Raw genomic sequence first — 16,175 nt, 5'->3', positions numbered from 1 at the left:
TTTGTTCGCGATATATGGATATAGGCAGTGAGTTCATGATATGAGCTGATATGACATGTGCAACCACAAGTAGCAGGGTAATGGCTAGGGTCATGGTGAAGCTAAAACATGAGTGTATCAGTGTTGACTTGTGACAACAGTGTTGACTTGTGACAACAGTGTTGACTTGTGACAACAGTGTTGACTTGTGACAACAGTGTTGACTTGTGACAACACTTGACGCTGACAATGGGAGTAACCCCGTAGGCCGAACACCATTAATTCCTTTCGCTGACTTCAGACAAATATATACGTAATCCGACATGGTAGGGTGATTTCATTATTGGAATTGCCAAGTAAAGGAATACTCGAGATCATTGCTTTTCTGCGAAAACTGGTGATGAGTAGCCTTGAGGTGTCTAGAACATCTCCAACTGTGGCGCACGCACGACTGCGCTGTAGCTATAAAAGCCGTTCACGTGCACCGTGTACGCCTCCTCGTTCACCCGACGCATAGACGGTTGTGAGGATGAGACACTCAAGCAAAAGAGCTTAATATGCATATGAAAGTGTTTTAGTGAGGAAAAGTTTAATCGTTCTCTCTGTATCTATTTCTTAATTTAGTGTGCAGAGTATTTACGATTTGGTTATTTTTTCTTCTGTTACTGCACGGGTGGAGGTCTTTGAAAAGGCACTTAAGAAATGGTCTTTCTTCTATAAATCATCAACGGCTTTTTTAAAAACTATTTTAAGTCTAGTATAGGGCTTTCTTTGTCAACGGAATTATCTTGATAAGGTAGGCGCTTTCACTTTATTTCGGAAAATGTAAGGCGAATGAAATAGTAAAAAGTATGATAACTCTGTAAAATTATCGTAAAGAAAAGAAAATCCCATTCCGTTTGAAAATTCTGATCCATTGAAATGTACCTGTTGTGAAAATGAGATTCACTCCTATGTCAGCATATCTCCGCGAACACTTCACTAATGTGTTGAGAAATAACACCAAATATTTATAGGCTATTGTATCACTTTATTTATTTTAAATGTTTTATTGAAATGTGAGAAATAGTTACATTATTTTATTGTTTATACGTTCTTTCATTGTTTATTGTTTGAATGAAATGCTTTTGGTTTTGAATGAAAGCTTAATTTTGACATCTAAAAAACATTTCATGATTGGTTGTGTATGTTTATACAGTTTTATTCACTTGATAAGCATATCATAAGCATAATATTATATTTAAATAGATCATTGTTAAAGTGTAATGAATGAATGCGATTGCAATCAGAGACATCAGAGCTAACTTGACTTGTTGAATTATTATGTAAAACATCCCTGTTGACATATCATAAGGCCAATGACTTTCACAAACACATCTCTCATCCCCTTTGAAAAACAGAATGCATTCAGTAAAGTAGAATGTGCCGTCCAAGATGAATGGTTGTCATAGAGAAGTTCTCATATTCCTTAATCGACATTCACCGTCTCGCTATAATTACAACAACATTGCCGTCACCTAATTGCATAATTCATTGAGGCTTGTTATGCATAGCATTGTCGCTTGATGGAGACAGCTTACAAACAGACCAACTTGTGGCCGATTACTATAAAATACTGTAGCGACCTTAACCCAACACCTTGTGACACCGTCGTGAGGTCCGGCCCGCTTGGGATAACAGTGTTGGCTTGAAAGTCACATAACCTGGGTTTGAGTCCCGGTCGGGGCTACACTGGTGTCAGAAGTGAGAGACTGTGAGACCATCGGAGAACTGTGTACACGTGAGAGACTTGGTATAGAAAAGTGTGGGGACACGCTCTCCTGAAGGAAGGAGGTAATGTAGCGACATTAACCCAACATCTAGTGACCTCGTAAAGAGGTTTGGACTTCCTGCCATAACAGTTAAGGTGTTGGTTTGACAGTCACTGAACTGAGGTTTGAGTCCTGGTCGGGGATACCCCCTGTATTTGCTACAATACTGTACACCACAGGAGGTTGGTGGCACCTTAATTGGGGAGGACAGGCGTGTGTTAATGGCTGGAGAGTATTCAGTAGAACGGTATTAAACACATAGTTTCCATGGTTTCAATGTGTTTGATGCCATTCCATTCTCTCAGTTCTAGCCATTATTATGAGCCGTCCTCCCCTCGGCAGCCTCCGCTGCTGTATACTGTACATTACCCTGAGGTCCTACAGTGGATTGTCCTAAACAACTATACACTGCAGTGCATTCTGACTGGATCAACTGGACAACCATATCGATCTACTAGTCATTCAATTAATTGAATTTACCAAAGTGACAAAAGACTGATAATGTGATTACACTTTTTTTTTAACGACACCAAATACTTCCATGTGATAAATATATACTGTATATATATATATATATATTCTTTTTTAGCCTATGCCTGATACTTTCCTCCTGGTCTAAGAAGATGGAGGACACATGGGAACTTCAACTGACCACTACTCTTTACATGACATCTGACCTCTTACTATCCACAAACCTCACCAACGTCACCAACTGCACCAACACCAACTCCAGCTGCACCGTCTCTAGCGTCAAGCTCTCGCCTTATTACCAACACTCCCTGACAATAGCAGCCAGCTACACCCTGGCCTACCTGTTCATCTTCCTGCTGTGCATGGTGGGTAATGGCCTGGTGTGCCTCATTGTTGTGAGGAACCGTCACATGCGGACGGTCACCAACCTCTTCATCTTCAATCTGGCTATCAGTGACCTGCTGGTGGGCATCTTCTGCATCCCCACCACGCTGGTGGACAACCTCATCACAGGTAACACCCTACTGCTATAGAAGAATGGCCAATCTCCTGTTTCTGTAGTATGAGGCAGCTTGATGTAAAAATACACCCATTGGACAGGAAGCTAGTCTATCGCAGGGGCCTTACCCGTAATCCATCTCATTAATGCTGAGTGTAAAGCAGAGCGGCATTGGGTCCTCCCATCCTCCCATTGAGTCTTTGGTATGACTCAACTTGGGTTCGAACCACCCTACCTTCAAATCTCAGAGCGGGGACACTAACCCCACAAGGCCACTGAGTTAGTTTTACCCTACTGCTATAATGATTCCATAAATTAATAAATGCATGATGCTTTGAATTGATTACGGTTGGCCTTGATGAAAATAATGATGCAACCTTTAGCGAGAGACAGTTATTGTTTATAACAGATTGGCCAGTTGCCTTTTGCTATTGGTAATGACAATTATTAGGAAAAACAACTCGTGCCTTGAAAGAAGCATAATTATAGCTATCACTAGTGTTCATTCACATGTCATGTATGATTCAGTTTCAGCACGGGTCTACATGTCTATGTGGTTGCACATACACCAGCCCGGCCAGCATTGCAATGGTTAAGATCAGTTCATTCCCACAGTACTGAATCTTCACACATCTCACAAACCATCTCACAAACTATTATTTATAGCTATCTGTTTACACATGGACTTGCGTAAATTGCTGATTAATGTTTGGATATTTGCTGGAGTCTCAGAACTGAGAGAATAGTAGTGGGCCTGAACATGATGATCACAGCTGTCTTTCATTTGACAGCCTGATGAATTACTTAACATTTTCAAGACAGTTCTTCACAATCTCTTCATGTTTTACAACATCAATACAGACATTACTTGAGTCTTGGCAGGAAAAGGGCTTTTAGAAAACCCCACATTTACAAAAGTGTGAAACATGCATTGCCACAAAATCCCTTAACTTAAAATAATGACCTTTTCAAGGCTAAATTATTTCGCTGGGCAGGTACAAAGATTTCCTCCACTTTATCCACTTGTCTAACAGTTTATTTCTGTACCTTTCATACAGGTTTGAAAAGTACAAAAGCATGAATATAGTGCTCCTGGAGATGTTATACCCTTCATTATTCTGACCAAATCCCGTATACCAAACTCACATGTACCAAACATGTCAAAACACCTGTTCAAAGTGTGGCTATTTATATGTCTGGCAGCTCACTAATAAACAATTTTTGTTGCTATTGATGTTTTGCAGGTTGGCCCTTTAGCAATGCAGTGTGTAAGCTAAGTGGTCTGGTACAGGGGATATCAGTGGGTGCATCAGTATTCACCTTGGTTGCCATCGCTGTGGACAGGTAAGTCCCCTCCTCAAAAAGTATCTACACATGGGAACTGGAAGGTTGATAGGGAGGCTCTCATCTATGCATGTTAAATACTTAATGTTGTACAATAAACAGTTGAATCTATGTGGCAGATAAATCACTCAAATGAATCATTTAATCACTTCTCATCTATCTCTCCTTTCTCCTGTTAGATTCCGCTGTATTGTTTACCCCTTTAAGCCCAAGCTAACCCTTCTTGTTGCTAAGGCAACTATAGGGCTGGTATGGGCTCTTGCGTTGGTTATCATGCTTCCGTCGGCTGTGATGCTGATGGTGGAGCAAGAGGAGGGTCACTACATGGTATCCAGTGACAACCAGACCTTCCCTCTCTACTACTGCTATGAGACCTGGCCTGACCCGGAGATGAGGAAGGTTTACACCATGGTCCTGTTCACACACATCTATCTGATGCCCCTGGCTCTCATCATGATAATGTATGGCTGCATTGGAGCCAAGCTCTACTCTACAGCTGTTCTGTCCAGTAGGGGGCACCCGGACGTCAAGTCCCCCATCTCCCAGAGGAAAGTCAAGGTGGTTAAGATGCTAATTGTGGTGGCCCTCCTCTTCATGCTGTCCTGGCTGCCACTCTGGACCCTGATGCTCCTCACAGACTACGCCAGACCTGAAGGGGACCAGCTGGACCTTCTGACAGGCTACATCTTCCCTTTCTCCCACTGGCTGGCCTTCTCCAACTCCAGCATCAACCCCATCATCTATGGCTACTTCAATGAGAACTTCAAGAAGGGCTTCCAGGCTGCCTGTCACCCTAGATCATGTTGCAGCGTGGTCCCTCAGGAGCAGGTGGTGAGCAAGGCTCAGAGGAGGCACAATGCCAGAGCCCCCCGGAACACAGCCCTCAGTGCCAACTTTCTCACCACCCTGGGGGTGAGGAACCGCATCTACACCGACAGCGACCTGATGGGCTGCGTGTGTCTGGAGATGGAGCAGAGGAAGGAGGAAGGCTCTGCAGAGGCTCCTGGGCAGAGGGATGTAACAGTAACGGTAGAGTGTCAATAAAAAGGGGTGTTCATGCAGAGGATGTGGATAGACTCTTTCCAATGGGGGTCGCTATGTGTCAGGTGTGGAATCTTTGAAAGGCATTTGGGTGGACAACAACAGTGGGGTGTGTATGCATGGTGAGGTTGGAAAATGGACAGGTTGGAGATAAGAGCGCAATAGTGCTGAGCGATTAACCCAAATGTAAGTTATTTTTAGTTTTCTTTCTGTGAGCCCGATCTGCAGTTTCTCTGGAGATAACTCAGACCAAGCCAGAACTGCAGGGCTGGCTGTAGCCTTTTGGGGGCCCTAAATTAGATTTGGTTGTCGCTTGTCGCTTGTCGCCCCCCCGCCCCCCAACAAGCGGCCACCAAGCGGGATTTTTGTTGTTGTTGTGGTCCTCTAGACATCGTAGATTTCCAATTTTACACATTTTGCCATGTGGTAGAGAGGAAATGTGGCAATTTTACAACAAATGTTATGCAATTCTACTAATTGTACCATGGGGCAGAGAAAAAACTAACATTTTATAACACATTTCATGCAATTCTTGTAACGGCTCTCCTCTATCTCCTCCTCTGTAAGTCGCTTTGGATAAAAGCGTCTGCTAAATGGCATATATTATTATTATTATTATTATTAGAACAAGGATCGGACCAAAATGCAGCGTGATGATGATTCATGATATATTTTAATGAAGAAAAACCTATACATACAGAAACTACAAAAATAACTAAATGAAATAATGAAAACCGAAACAGCCCTATCTGGTGCAAACACAAAGACAGGAACAATCACCCACGAAAACACTCACAGAATATGGCTGCCTAAATATGGCTCCCAATCAGAGACAACGATAATCACCTGACTCTGATTGAGAACCGTCTCAGGCAGCCATAGCTAATTAGACACCCCACAAAACCCCAAGACAAAAAACACACCACAATAACCCATGTCACACCCTGGCCTGACCAAATAAATAAAGAAAACACAAAATACTAAGACCAAGGCGTGACAATTCTACAAGTTTTGCCATGGGGCAGGGATAAACTTTTGCAGTTCTAAACATTTTGCCATGCAATGGAGAGAAAATGTGCACTTTTCTTACACATTTCATGCAATTCTACTAATTTTGCAAGTTGGCGGAGAGAAATTTTGCCGTTTTAAAGATAATTTACTTGAAAGAGCATGACAGAGCTTGCAATTCTACCAATCTTGTCATGGGATGGAGAGAAATGGTTGCAATTTTAAAGGGCAATCATGCCCCTTTTCAATCTCATATTCATCATCTTCAGCACCAAAGCAGTGTCTACATACACTATATATACAAAAATATATGGACACCCTTCAAATGAGTTATAGTGAAGTGGAAACGTCTAGGAGCAACAATGGCTCAGCCACGAAGTGGTAGGCCACACAAGCTCACTGCATCGCAGTGCTTGAGGTGTCTTTACAGACCTGGGTTTGATCCCAGGCTATGTCACAACCGGCCGTGTCACAACTGATAGGGCGGTGCACAATTGGCCCAGGGGAGGGTTTGGCTGGGGGGGGGGCTTTACTTGGCTCATCACGCTTGAGCGATACCTTGTGGCAGGTCGGGAGCTTCGTCATCAGTTGAACCGTGTTTCATCTGACACATTGGTGCAGCTGGTTAAGTGGGCGGGTGTTAAGAAGTGTGGTTTGGCGGGTCATGTTTCAGAGGACGCATTACTATACCTTTGCCTCTCCTGAGCCCATTGGGAAGTTGCAACGATGAGACAAGATTGAAATTGGGGAGAAAAAATGCCTCTGGAAACAGCGTTAGCTCAAGAACTGTTCGTCGGGAGCTTCATGAAATGTGTTTCCATGGCCGAGCAGCCGCACACAAGCCTAAGATCACCATGTGCTATGCAAAACGTCAGCTGGTGTGGTGTAAAGCTCGCTGCCATTGGACTCTGGAGCAGTGGAAACACGTTCTCTGGAGTGATGCTTCACCATCTGGCAGTCTGGCAGACGAATCTGGGTTTGGCGGATGCTAAGAGAACACTAACTCCCCGAATGCATAGTGCCAACTGTAAAGTTTGGTGGAGGAGGAATAATGGTCTGGGGCTATTTTTCATGGTTGGTGCTAGGCCCCTTAATTCCACTGAAGGGAAATCTTAATGCTACAACATACAATGACATTCTAGACGATTCTGTGCTTCCAGCTTTGTGGCAACAGTTTGGGGAAGGCCCTTTCCTGTTTCAAAATGACAATACAGTGGGCCAAAAAAGTATTTAGTCAGCCACCAATTGTGCAAGTTCTCCCACTTAAAAAGATGAGAGGCCTGTCATTTTCATCATAGGTACACTTCAACTATGACAGACAAAATGAGAAAAAAAAATCCAGAATTTTAAAAATTAATTTATTTGCAAACTATGGTGGAAAATAAGTATTTTGTCAATAGCAAAAGTTTATCTCAATACTTTGTTATATACCCTTTGTTGGCAATGACAGAGGTCAAACGTTTTCTGTAAGTCTTCACAAGGTTTTCACACACCGTTGCTGGTATTTGGCCCATTCCTCCATGCAGATCTCCTCTAGAGCAGTGATGTTTTGGGGCTGATGCTGGGCAACACAGACTTTCAACTCCCTTCAAAGATTTTCTATGGGGTTCAGATCTGGAGACTGGCTAGGCCACTCCAGGTCATTGAAATGCTTCTTACGAAGCCACTCCTTCGTTGCCCGGGCGGTGTGTTTGGGATCATTGTCATGCTGAAAGACCCAGCCACGTTTCATCTTCAATGCCCTTGCTGATGGAAGGAGATTTTCACTCAAAATCTCACGATACATGGCCCCATTCATTCTTTCCTTTACACGGAACAGTCGTCCTGGTCCCTTTGCAGAAAAACAGCCCCAAAGCATGATGTTTCCACCCCATGCTTCACAGTAGGTATGGTGTTCTTTGGATGCAACTCAGCATTATTTGTCCTCCAAACACAACGAGTTGAGTTTTTACCAAAAAGTTCTGTTTTGGTTTCATCTGACCATATGACATTCTCCCAATCTTCTTCTGGATCATCCAAATGCTCTCTAGCTAACTTCAGACGGGCCTGGACATGTACTGGCTTAAGCAGGGGGACACGTCTGGCACTGCAGGATTTGAGTCTCTGGCGGCGTAGTGTGTTACTGATGGTAGGCGTTTGTTACTTTGGTCCCAGCTCTCTGCAGGTCATTCACTAGGTCCCCCCGTGTGGTTCTGGGATTTTTGCTCACTGTTCTTGTGATCATTTTGACCCCAAGGGGTGAGATCTTGCGTGGAGCCCCAGATCGAGGGAGATTATCAGTGGTCTTGTATGTCTTCCATTTCCTAATAATTGCTCCCACAGTTGATTTCTTCAAACCAAGCTGCTTACCTATTGCAGATTCAGTCTTCCCAGCCTGGTGCAGGTTACAATTTTGTTTCTGGTGTCCTTTGACAGCTTTTTGGTCTTGGCCATAGTGGAGTTTGGAGTGTGACTGTTTGAGGTTGTGTACAGGTGTCTTTTATACTGATAACAAGTTCAAACAGGTGTCATTAATACAGGTAACGAGTGGAGGACAGAGGAGCCTCTTAAAGAAGAAGTTACAGGTCTGTGAGAGCCAGAAATCTTGCTTGTTTGTAGGTGACCAAATACTTATTTTCCACCGTAATTTGCAAATAAATTCATTAAAAATCCTACAATGTGATTTTCTGGATTTTTTTTCTCATTTTGTCCGTCATAGTTGAAGTGTATCTATGATGAAAATTACAGGCCTCTCTCATCTTTTTAAGTCAGAGAACTTGCACAATTGGTGGCTGACTAAATACTTTTTTGCCCCACTGTACATCTGTGCACAAAGCAAGGTCCGTACAGAAATGGTTTGTCGAGTGTGGAAGAAATTGACTGGCCTGCACAGAGCCGTGACCTCAACCCCATTGAACACCTTTGGGATGAATTGGGACGCCGACTGCGAGCCAGGCCTAATGGCCCAAAATCAGTGCCCGACCTCACTAATGCTCTTGTGGCTGAATGGAAGCAAGTCCCTCTAGCAATGTTCTAACATCTAGTGGAAAGCCTTCCCATCAGATTGGAGGCTGTTATAGCAGCAAAAGGAGGACCAACTCCATATCAATGCCCATGATTTTGGAATGAGATGTTCGACGAGCAAGTGTCCACATACTTTTGGTCATGAAGTGTATGTTAAAACAGCTATTTTCTATGATCTGTGGTTAAAAAAACAATGTACAAAAAAAAATGCTTCTCTGTGACATCACATGGTAGGGTCAAAATCTGCAACGAGTTTCTAAAGAAAGGGAGGGTCTTTTTTTGCTCCCCACTTCACTGTGAATCTCATATTGTTTGAAAATCAAGTATTTAAAAAGGTTTTATCTTTTGATGATGTCATCGGGTAGAACTTTTTAACTTTCTATTTACAGAGCCTTCAGAAAGTACTCACACCCCAAGACTTTTTCCACATTTTGTTGTGCTACAGTCAGAATGAAAAATAGATTCAATTGAGATTGTTTTGTCACTGGCCTACACACGATACCCCATAATGTCAAAGTGGAATTATGTTTTTACGAATGTTTACAAATGAATTCAAAATGAAAAGCGGAAATGTCTCGTGTCAATAAGTATTGAAGCTCTTTGCTATGGCAAGCCTAAATAACTTCCAGAGTAAAACTTTTTTTTACAAGTCACATAATAAGTTGCTTGGACTCATGTTTAACCTAATTTTGGAATGACTACCTCATCTCTGTACCCCAGATATACAATTATCTGTACGGTCCGCCAGTCGAGCGGTGAATTTTAAGTACAGGTTCAACCACAAAGACCAGGGATTTTTTCCCAGTGCCTCGCAATGAAGGGCACCTATTGGTAGATGGGTAAAAATATATATAAATGACCTTTATGTCCTGTATACAAAGCGTTATGTTTGGGGCAAATCCAACACAACACATCACTGAGTACCCCTCTTCATATTTTAAAGCATGGTGGTGGCTGCATCATGTATGGGTATGCTTGTCATTGTCAAGGATAACAATAAACGGAATAGAGCTAAGCACAGGTCAAATCCTAGAGGAAAATCTGGTTCAGTCTGCTTTCCAACAAACACAGGGAGACAAATTCAAGGGGTATGAATACATTCTGAAGGCAATGTATTTCTACAAAACTAAGATATAAGCTGTTTTCACATATGTTGACACTGGTATTCGTGCTGGAGATAACGCAAATAAGGTTGAAAAGTGGTGGAGTTGCCCTTAAAAGCAAATACAATTTTTGGGGGCATGGGGCAGAGACATTACAACAAAAATATATCTAACAAATTTCATGCGATTCTACACATTCTGCCATGACTTTCAGTATGCCATCATAAGTGAGAGTGACTAACAAAATCAATGGGGCCCCCCTGGAGATCAGTTCAGATAACTGGCTAGACTAATTTATCAATCTAAAAATTCTTAGCTGACATTGCTAATTGAGTGGCTGTCAGTGACTGACCCAACAAGATAAGAAACTGCTGATACACAACCAAATGTCTAACTTGCACCCTGTGTATTATACTATTCTAACTCGCAACAGTAAGTTGAGGCCCCGACTGAGTTCATAAAAAAATAATACTTTTAGGTTGGGGGCCAAAGCGACTGCTAATGCCGCTTATGCCTGGAGTCGCTTATGCCTGGAGCCTTGCCGAACTGTGCTATGTAGTAGGGAGTTGTAGTGTCCAACAGGCCAATATTCTACATAGTTTAGCACAGAAAACATAATAATAAAACTACAATGATCACAATCCATTGTGCACCCGCCTACTTGTCCAGTCTGTGTGGAGCAGACACGAGACGGAGAGAAGAGAGAACATGTGATGGAGAGAGATAGAGGGATAAAAATCAGTTGCTCTGCAAGGAATCTACCTGAAAATACATGATTGATAGTTGGTATTAAGAAGTTATAAAGTATGCCTTATTTACTTTGAAGAACTACTAAAATAGTGATTTTGTCAGACAGCATAGCCAGCAGCTCTATAGAGATGAGATGATGACTTGGAATTAATCAAATAATCAAATAAAACACATGTAATATACATAACTGAAATATATTATTACAGTAAAATAATGTAAATAATTGATGGTGAATAAGTGATAAGCATTAATGAGCAGTCACTACCATCAAACTTTATTAATTGTTTTATTCTTTGTTACAGAATTCAACCCACATAATACATAGTGCATTTAATGTCCCCCAAAAAATGAAATCGAAAACCGTGACTATTTTTTCATAACAAACAGAAACTCAACCGACCTCAAAAAGCACTAATCACTCAGCACTAGAAGGTACTGACATGACATTTGACTGTGAGATATCTTTTTACACCTGACTGTAGCTACCAGATGTGCAGTACATATGCCCCAAACATTTCAGTCAGTGCTCTTAGTGTCCCTTATAGGCACCCTCAATTCACCTACAGAGACCCATTTATAGCATCCACGTGAGGGAAGAATGAAGTGAACCACCTGTATTTCTGTCCCCCAGCTACAGAATTACTTGTTACAGGTTGCTTAACTAAAGATCAAATATTGGTTAACAATGATTAGGGAAATCTTTAGGTTATGCAGGAGGACATTCATATTTCACTACTAACTGGGTATCACTGACATTAATTAGCCAATAAACTCAACCAGAGAGCCCAGAAAGAGTTGGTAAAAAAAGAAGAAAATGCAGAAAATTCCTCCCATTACATTTTCACATGTAAATAGCACTTTTTTCGATTTCTTCTGGTCAAGGAATGACATTGCATGAGAGCAACGTGTTTTGAATTTAAACTATAACATTTTTCTGAACAAAGTTTCCTGTTTCTGTATGAACTTGTGCCTATTCCAGATGGTAAAATACAGAGCAGATATGACACTGAGCAAGTAACAGAAATTAAGTTAGAAGAGTTTCAAGCTGTTGCAAGGCTAATTGGTAATGAAACTGTACGTACGCTTGAAGTATGTAACCTTAAATGATCCAACAGGTGATGTTGGTGTGCACTTTGTATGAATACAGATCAAAGTGCTGTGTTTATAATGTGGAAAAGTTATTTATGCTGTGTTTGTGATTCTCAGTATATTTTTGTGTATTTATTTTTGCAACTTCCGCAGATTATTGCTTTCACTGTTGGCATAGTAAAAGAGTGACAGATAATGACTGTGGTTGTGTATAGTACATTATAAACTGGGTTGTTTGAGCCCTGAATGCTGATTGGCTGACAGCCGTGGTATATCAGACCGTATACCACGGGTATGACAAAACATTTATTTTTATTGCACTAATTACGTTGATAACCAGTTTATAATAGCAAAAAGGCTCCTCGGTGGTTTGTGATATATGGCCAATATACCACGGCTAAGGGCTGTGTCCAGGCACTCTGCGTTGCATCGGGCATAGGAACAGCCCTTAGTCGTGATATATTGGCCATATACTACACCTCCTCGGGCCTTATTGCTTAAGTATAAGTGATCTTGAGATACGTTTGCATTACCAGATTTCAGTATGATGATGGATTGTTGTAGATACAATACGGACCTCACACTGAGTTTCTATTTCTTAATAATTGTCTCATGTTAGATATTGTCCTTAGGTCCTGCCTTGGTTGTTAAGTGGAAATTGCTGTTAAGTTGTATTCTTGTATAAAGCTCTACCTTTAATGGAAATTTGAGTGAACCTATCCATATTACAAAAACTATTCAATTTTCTTCTATACCAAATTCAGCACTGCATCCTCCTTATTCTGAATATTACCATCCTCTCATCACATTCATCCCATCAAATGTTGTTTTCCTGTAGATTGCTCGCTAGTGCATGTTGTAAAGAGATATCTCCAATTAGTTCCCTTTCACGTCAAATTCCCATCTCCGACAGAGGCACAAGTTAATTGCTTCCTGGATCAATAATATATTAAAAATTGCTTGTTTTCTTTGAATAAAGTTCACAAAATGTTAACATGCACACCCCCATGTTGTCTCTTGTTACTGGGAATCAAAAATCAGTTATTGTAGTCATCAGTGTTAGAAACATTTGTTAACAGGATTTACTATTATGATAATTGCTTGACATGTATAAAACATGATGAAGAACGAGTGCGTGTTTGTATGTACACTACCGTTCAAAAGTTTGAGGTCACTTAGAAATGTCCTTGTTTTTTGTCCTTTAAAATACCATCAAATTGATCTGAAATACAGTGTAGACATTGTTAATGTTGTAAAATATTAAGATGGGCAAAAGAACACAGACACTTTCTTTTTATTGGCCAGTCTGAGATATGGCTTTTTCTTTGCAACTCTGCCTAGAAGGCCTCTTCACTGTTGACGTTGAGAATGGTGCTTTGCGGGTACTATTTAATGATGCTGCCAGTTGAGGACTTGAGAAGCGTCTGTTTCTCAAACTAGACACTCTAATGTACTTGTCCTCTTGCTCAGTTGTGCACCGGGGCCTCCCACTCCTCTTTCTATTCTGCTTAGAGCCAGTTTGCGCTGTTCTGTGAAGGGAGTAGTACACAGCGGTGTACGAGATCTTCAGTTTCTTGGCAATTTCTTGCATGGAATAGCCATTTCTCAGAACAAGAATAGACTGATGAGTTTCAGAAGAAAGTTATTTGTTTCTGGCCATATTGAGCCTGTAATCGAACCCACAAATGCTGATGCTCCAGATACTCAACTAGTCTAAAGAAGGCCAGTTTTTTTGCTTCTTTAATCAGAACAATAGTTGGGCCTCTGCATGCCTATGTAGATATTCCAGTAAGAAGCAGCTGTTTCCAGCTACAATAGTCATTTATAACATTAACAATGTCTACACTGTATTTCTGATCAATTTGATGTTTATTTTAATGGACAAAAAAATATTTTTTCTTTAAAAAACAAGGACATTTCTAAGTGACCCCAAACTTTTGAACGGTAGTGTATGTATTAACATTGATAAATGAGTGAGAGTTTGTGCCATTTATTTGTGACTCGCTGCCACTCAGCAGATGATAATCAGCTACTGGTGAGATGCACTGTCTGTCTCTGTGTTCTGCATGTTATCAGGCCTCCCACTGTCTCTTGATCACCACAATAACAGGGGAACTGGAGGGTACAGCTAAATGGGGTAGGCCTACATGTTCCATATTTATAAGGCAGTCCAAAGTGCATTTAATTTGACTGATTGACTCTGAAGCCATGTGGCCCAGATCCAGTAGATGCTATTTAAGAAAAAAAAGCTATGTCATACAGGCCTTGGCTTGGGGTTTGGAACAAAGTGAGTCATTTTATTCCGAGTACTTAAGCTAATGACTGTTAGGTCATAAGAGTTGCAATGTTCCAACTGAGAAGTCCTGTATGTAGAAGTAGAGCATACTGTCTGTTGATACGTAGCACAACCTACAGTGAGGGAAAAAAGTATTTGATCCCCTGATGACTTTGTACGTTTGCCCACTGACAAAGAAATGATCAGTCTATAATTGTAATGGTAGGTTTATTTGAACAGTGAGAGACAGAATAACAACAAAACAAATCCAGAAAAATGCATGTCAAAAATGTTATAAATTGATTTGCATTTTAATGAGGGAAATAAGTATTTGACTCCCTTTCAATCAGAAAGATTTCTGTCTCCCAGGTGTCTTTTATACAGGCAACGAGCTGAGATAAGGAGCACACTCTTAAAGGGAGTGCTCCTAATCTCAGTTTGTTATCTGTATAAAAGACACCTGTCCACAGAAGCAATCAATCAATCAGATTCCAAACTCTCCACTATGGCCAAGACCAAAGAGCTCTCCAAGGATGTCTGGGACAATATTGTAGACCTACACAAGGCTGGAATGGGCTACAAGACCATCGCCAAGCAGCTTGGTGAGAAGGTGACAATAGTTGGTGCGATTATTCGCAAATGGAGGAAACACAAAAGAACTGTCAATCTCCCTCGACCTGGGGCTCCATGCAAGATCTCACCTTGTGGAGTTGCAATGATCATGAGAACGGTGAGGAATCAGCCCAGAACTACAAGGGAGGATCTTGTCAACGATCTCAAGGCAGCTGGGACCATAGTCACCAAGAAAACAATTGGTAACACACTACGCCATGAAAGACTGAAATCCTGCAGCACCCGCAAGGTCCCCCTGCTCAAGAAAGCACATATACATGCCCGTCTGAAGTTTTCCAATGAACATCTGAATGATTCAGAGGACAACTGGGTGAAAGTGTTGTGGTCAGATGAGACCAAAATGGAGCTCTTTGGCATCAACTCAACTCGCCATGTTTGGAGGAGGAATGCTGCCTATGACCCCAAGAACACCATCCTCACCGTCAAACATGGAGGTGGAAACATTATGCTTTGGGGGTGTTTGTCTGCTAAGGGGACAGGACAGCTTCACCGCATCAAAGGGACGATGGACGGGGCCATGTACCGTCAAATCTTGGGTGAGAACCTCCTTCCCTCAGCCAGGGCATTGAAAATGGGTCGTGGATGGGTATTCCAGCATGACAATGACCCAAAACACACGGCCAAGGCAACAAAGGAGTGGCTCAAGAAGAAGCACATTAAGGTCCTGGAGTGGCCTAGCCAGCCTCCAGACCTTGATCCCATAGAAAATCTGTGGAGGGAGCTGAAGGTTCGAGTTGCCAAACGTCAGCCTCGAAACCTTAATGATTTGGAGAAGATATGCACACATCTCAGGACAAAATCCCTCCTGAGATGTGTGCAAACCTGGTGGCCAACTACAAGAAATGTCTGACCTCTGATTGCCAACAAGGGTTTTGCCACCAAATACTAAGTAATGTTTTGCAGAAGGGTCAAATACTTATTTCCCTCATTAAAATGCAAATCAATTTATAACATTTTTGACATGTGTTTTTCTGGATTTTTGTTGTTGTTATTCTGTCTTTCACTGTTCAAATAAACCACCATTACAATTATAGACGGATCATTTCTTTGTCAGTGGGCAAACGTACAAAATCAGCAGGGGATCAAACACTTTTTCCCCTCACTGTAGCTTGCTTGCTAGCTTATTTGCGCCCATATGAGGACGAGGCTAGCGTGGCTAGGCGAGTGCT

At 41.6% G+C, this 16,175-nt stretch overlaps 1 long non-coding RNA gene and 1 pseudogene across 2 annotated transcripts in view; one reads left to right on the top strand and one right to left on the bottom strand.

The window, feature by feature from the left end:
• Nucleotides 1–16,175, bottom strand: part of LOC127931848 (uncharacterized) — a 47,709-nt gene that overhangs the window by 14,577 nt on the left and 16,957 nt on the right. The window lies entirely within an intron of this gene.
• On the top strand, nucleotides 2,077–7,325 carry LOC118387718 (neuropeptide FF receptor 1-like; annotated as a pseudogene).

The sequence above is a fragment of the Oncorhynchus keta genome, chromosome 9 (genome assembly GCF_023373465.1).
Source record: "Oncorhynchus keta strain PuntledgeMale-10-30-2019 chromosome 9, Oket_V2, whole genome shotgun sequence".
NCBI lineage: Eukaryota > Metazoa > Chordata > Actinopteri > Salmoniformes > Salmonidae > Oncorhynchus > Oncorhynchus keta.
This window is presented reverse-complemented; position numbering and strand designations above follow the sequence as displayed.